The sequence below is a fragment of the Pecten maximus genome, unplaced genomic scaffold (assembly GCF_902652985.1).
Source record: "Pecten maximus unplaced genomic scaffold, xPecMax1.1, whole genome shotgun sequence".
Lineage (NCBI taxonomy): Eukaryota > Metazoa > Mollusca > Bivalvia > Pectinida > Pectinidae > Pecten > Pecten maximus.
In genome coordinates, this window is record NW_022982135.1 from 130,942 (window position 1) to 136,981 (window position 6,040).

The 6,040-nt window shown below is 41.6% G+C and overlaps 1 long non-coding RNA gene across 2 annotated transcripts; it reads right to left on the reverse strand.

The window, feature by feature from the left end:
* Nucleotides 1–347: 347 nt before the first annotated feature.
* Nucleotides 348–4,447, reverse strand: LOC117320386. 2 transcript variants are annotated; one of them, XR_004531026.1, is made up of 4 exons: nt 4,019–4,447; nt 3,056–3,902; nt 1,900–2,089; nt 348–894 (listed from the first exon to the last, which is right to left on the reverse strand). It is a non-coding gene; the product is annotated as an uncharacterized LOC117320386 (long non-coding RNA). The 2 variants fall into 2 exon arrangements; XR_004531025.1 differs by lacking the exon at nt 4,019–4,447 and having other exon boundaries at nt 349–894; nt 3,056–4,012.
* Between the last annotated feature and the right edge of the window lie 1,593 nt (nt 4,448–6,040).

Here is a 6,040-nt window from a genome sequence, read left to right on the forward strand (position 1 = left end):
TGGTCCTGGGTCACAGTGACAGTCCGTGAGATGAGATCACTAGTCACAGACTGGGCCACAGTGACAGTCCGTGAGATGAGATCACTAATGACATCACCTGGTCCTGGGTCACAGTGACAGTCCGTGAGATGAGATCACTAGTGACAGACTGGGCCACAGTGACAGTCTGTGAGATGAGATCACTAGTGACATCACCTGGTCCTGGGCCACAGTGACAGTCTGTGAGATGAGATCACTAGTGACATCACCTGGTCCTGGGCCACAGTGACAGTCCGTGAGATGAGATCACTAGTGACATCACCTGGTCCTGGGCCACAGTGACAGTCCGTGAGATGAGATCACTAGTGACATCACCTGGTCCTGGGCCACAGTGACAGTCCATGAGATGAGATCACTAGTCACAGACTGGGCCACAGTGACAGTCCGTGAGATGGGATCACTAGTGACAGACTGGGCCACAGTGACAGTCCATGAGATGAGATCACTGGTGACAGACTGGGCCACAGTGACAGTCCGCGGGATGACATCACTAATGACATCACCTGGTCCTGGGCCACAGTAACAGTCCGTGAGATGAGATCACTAGTGACATCTGGTCCTGGGCCACAATGACAGTCCGTGAGATTAGATCACTAGTCACAGACTGGGCCACAGTGACAGTCCGTGAGATGAGATCACTAGTGACATCACCTGGTCCTGGGTCACAGTGACAGTCCGCGGGATGACATCACTAGTCACAGACTGGGCCACAGTGACAGTCCGTGAGATGAGATCACTAGTGACATCACCTGGTCCTGTGCCACAGTGACAGTCTGTGAGATGAGATCACTAGTGACATCACCTGGTCCTGGGCCACAGTGACAGTCCGTGAGATGAGATCACTAGTGACATCACCTGGTCCTGGGCCACAGTGACACCTGGTCCTGGGCCACAGTGACAGTCCGTGAGATGAGATCACTAGTGACATCACCTGGTCCTGGGCCACAGTGACAGTCCGTGAGATGGGATCACTAGTGATAGACTGGGCCACAGTGACAGTCCATGAGATGAGATCACTAGTCACAGACTGGGCCACAGTGACAGTCCGCGGGATGACATCACTAATGACATCACCTGGTCCTGGGCCACAGTAACAGTCCGTGAGATGAGATCACTAGTGACATCTGGTCCTGGGCCACAGTGACAGTCCGTGAGATTAGATCACTAGTCACAGACTGGGCCACAGTGACAGTCCGTGAGATGAGATCACTAGTGACATCACCTGGTCCTGGGTCACAGTGACAGTCCGCGGGATGACATCACTAGTCACAGACTGGGCCACAGTGACAGTCCGTGAGATGAGATCACTAGTGACATCACCTGGTCCTGGGTCACAGTGACAGTCCGTGAGATGAGATCACTAGTCACAGACTGGGCCACAGTGACAGTCCGTGAGATGAGATCACTAGTGACATCACCTGGTCCTGGGTCACAGTGACAGTCCGTGAGATGAGATCACTAGTGACAGACTGGGCCACAGTGACAGTCTGTGAGATGAGATCACTATTGACATCACCTGGTCCTGGGTCACAGTGACAGTCCGCGAGATGAGATCACTAGTGACAGACTGGGCCACAGTGACAGTCCGTGAGATGAGATCACTAGTCACAGACTGGGCCACAGTAACAGTCCGTGAGATGAGATCACAAGTGACATCTGGTCCTGGGCCACAGTGACAGTCCATGAGATGAGATCACTAGTGACAGACTGGGCCACAGTGACAGTCCGCGGGATGAGATCACTAATGACATCACCTGGTCCTGGGTCACAGTGACAGTCCGTGAGATGAGATCACTAGTGACATCACCTGGTCCTGGGTCATATTGACTGTCCATGAGATGAGATCACTAGTGACATCACCTGGTCCTGGGCCACAGTGACAGTCCATGAGATGAGATCACTAGTGACATCACCTTAGCTTGCTCTACTGTTGATTTTTGCCTCTAAAGTATACGTGTCTGGTTCCAATGGAGCTGGAGTTAGACAAACATCATCATCAGCTTCTCCAATGTCAAGTATATCCATACTGAAGTCTCTCTTTAATTTAAATCTGCTAAAAAATAAAATCAAAAATGTCTCAGTTCATTTAATATTTGAGAGGGGCCCATAATTACCACTGTACCTCAACTGCAAACTGAAGCGAGACAATTAAGAATACAATGTTACAGTGACACATTAAATACAAGATCAGAAGGGGACAGCTCAGAATACAGTGTTATAGTGAATACAAGATCATATGGGGCCAGCTAAGAATAAAGTAACATACAGGAGTAGTCTATAATACTGCCAGTTCAGTGATTTCAAGTACTGTGTCTAAGGACCACAACTACAGTGAGAAATGTGTGTTTTGTGTTGGACTAATCAACACAATTTAAAGGTCAGGACCTAGACAATGACCAAAAAAAAACATTTGCGAATTGAATTTTAGAGTATACCCTATAAATATTATAAAAATGTTCAATCTGTTCTAATGAAAATTTCAAAATTGCTTGTCCTGTACAAGCAAACAGATTTAAAGTAATTTAAGTAAATCAGCCCCTGTATTCAATTACTAATGATTTAAACCTATATATAACTAATTATTTTGAAGTTAAATTCAAGTCAGCAATGGCTGAAGGTTTAGATACAAACTTCTTACACATCTTAAAACCCAACATTTGACAGGTTCAAGTCCTTTTAAGGATCTGACAGATCTCAGTGCTGCAATACTGGATGTTTACATGAACACAAACGGTGCTATTTTGGGAAATACCTAGTCAATTCACACCTATGTGAATCCGCCAGGATAAACATCTCAGTACAGCAAAATAAATATATTCTGACAGTTTGAAATATATACTTCAAATAAATATCAGATATGTCAACATTACACCTAAACATTTCAATCAAAATACCATTAAAATGGAAAACTTGATTTTCTTACCAGAATACTTTCACATACAAACCTTGACGATAAGTTAACTTGGTTCTGTGAGAAATTAAAGCACAGAAATATTGAATTTGATCACTCATTTACCTGTATTCTTAAAAGTAAAGATGATTCCAAATAAAGTTGTGAAGTTTCGGTGATGACTGTGGTCCATGATCTCATTCAAAATGGAGTTATCCCCCTTGGTCTGAGAGTGAAGTTCCAAACTCCATATGACTGCATGATTTTACTTGAAAATACAAACAAATATTCATTCAGAAAGCACTGTTTTTAACAGAATTATTTCATAGTTAGCACACAAGTATCAAATATATAATTCTATGATTCATGATCATATGATTTTCAGGTAGTGAGTTATAAAATTGTAGTACTCAATTAAGTACGTTATGCAGTGCTTTTGAACAGATTAACCCAAGATGTGTTTGACTCAAGATTTATCATAATGGTGAAATGTGTACATTTGAGCTGCTGGGATTCAAAGTGATATGAATATCCTGAAACTCCAGCCTGCCCAGACTGTCTTTGACACCTACATTGTGACAACTTAACGAGATCCTGACAACTACACATACAAGTTATTACGGCCAATTGATGTTGAAAGACTATGGAACAATATCATTCTGGAGCACCAAGACTGCAAAGGATATCTGAAGTTTGATTCCCAAAGTTCAAAGCAATGGGGATGGGGTTGGTTAGAGACTTCAGTGTAATGCCTGCCAATATGTCAGTAGTCATTACAAGTTGAATGAGGAAGATGAGATATGCCTAACTGCCAACATAATCCCACCTTCCCACACTGGCCTTCAAAGACCAGTGTACAGTGGATATTCCTCAGAAAGCTGCTATTGGAAATGAGGAGACCTGGGCCACTGTTGTTGGAGAAGAAATCTCGGACACTCTCAAGGTTCTCTGGACTCAGGAAGTCTCATCTTGGCTGTATAAAGATATATGACATTTAATATCTTTAATGTTAATTATTGTATACAGAACATATAATACTAATTTCTAATTAAATATTCAAACAGATATTTAATCTTTGTTTTATTTTACCTTTTGAAATATACAACAACATGGCCTTTGGCATGGCAATCCTCAGGAGACTGTGATAGTCCAGCAAATACCAGATCATCGGATGACAAGAATGTTCTTCATAATCTTAGGATTCAACAAGCAAATTCATGGATTTTATATCCCCGCTTTCCTGACATATTACAGGTAAACATTTTTGAGGTTAGGAGTAAACATGTCACGGTAGCTTGACAGAATGATAAATTCTGTTGAGTCATAATATTAGCATGGGAGAAAATCCGTTAAATAATAAATTAATAAATTCATGATGATAAGCGTGTTTGGCGGTATAAGGGGTGGCAAAATAAAGGGTTTTTACTGTATATACATGTACATTGGATTATCAACAATAGAATTAATCCTACTGAAACTTCAGCTTACCAACAAACATACTTATTCTAACTGATATAGTGGTATAGTGGTATTTAGACAAGAGATCCCAGAGGGATCTTGGCGCCCACCATTGAATGATCTTCATAGGTTCCATGTCAGATTGATCTTTTCTCTACTTTTCCCTTCATTTTACTAATCTGTGCAAATTGAGACATCCCTCCAGTACTTTTCGAACAAGGGAATCCTAGCTATATAAGAAATTTGAGATTTAACGATAGTGGCTGTTTGTTTGCCAGGTTGTTTTCAGGACAGACTGGTCCAAAAATGCAATACAAGGGACCAAGGGGAACCTACTTATGAAATTTGAGAAAGATCCATTCAGTACTTTGAGAAATAGAGATAACAAACTTCAATTGTAAAAATCCAAGATGGCGGTCTGTCGGCCATATTGTTTTCCAATTGATCTCAAAATGCAATTAGCATAACGAGGCACCAAGTTGTCAAAATCCAAGATGGCTGCCTGTCGGCCATGCTATTTTCAGATTGGTCTCAAAACGCAATATGCATAACTAGGCACCAAGGGAAACCTACATATGAAATTTCAGAAAGATCCATTCAGTACTTTCTCAGAAATAGTGATAACAAACTTCAATTGTCAAAATCCAAGATGGCTGCCTGTCGGCCATGTTGTTTTCTGATTGGTCTCAAATCACAATATGCATAACTAGGCACCAAGGGGAACCTACTTATGAAATTTGAGAAAGATCCCTTCAGTGCTTTCTCAGAAATAGCAATAACAAACTTCAATTGTCAAAATCCAAGATGGCTGCCTGTCGGCCATGTTGTTTTCAGATTGGTCTCAAAACGCAATATGCATAACTAGGCACCAAGGGAAACCTACATATGAAATTTCAGAAAGATCCATTCAGTACTTTCTCAGAAATAGTGATAACAAACTTCAATTGTCAAAATCCAAGATGGCTGCCTGTCGGCCATGTTGTTTTCTGATTGGTCTCAAATCACAATATGCATACCTTGGCACCAAGGGGAACCTACATATGAAATTTCAGAAAGATACATTCAGTACTTTCTCAGAAATAGTGATAACAAACTTCAATTGTCAAAATCCAAGATGGCTGCCTGTCGGCCATGTTGTTTTCTGATTGGTCTCAAATCACAATATGCATAACTAGGCACCAAGGGGAACCTACTTATGAAATTTGAGAAAGATCCCTTCAGTGCTTTCTCAGAAATAGCAATAACAAACTTCAATTGTCAAAATCCAAGATGGCTGCCTGTCGGCCACGTTGTTTTCAGATTGGTCTCAAAACGCAATATGCATAACTAGGCACCAAGGGAAACCTACATATGAAATTTCAGAAAGATCCATTCAGTACTTTCTCAGAAATAGTGATAACAAACTTCAATTGTCAAAATCCAAGATGGCTGCCTGTCGGCCATGTTGTTTTCTGATTGGTCTCAAATCACAATATGCATAACTAGGCACCAAGGGGAACCTACTTATGAAATTTGAGAAAGATCCCTTCAGTGCTTTCTCAGAAATAGCAATAACAAACTTCAATTGTCAAAATCCAAGATGGCTGCCTGTCGGCCATGTTGTTTTCAGATTGGTCTCAAAACGCAATATGCATAACTAGGCACAAAGGGAAA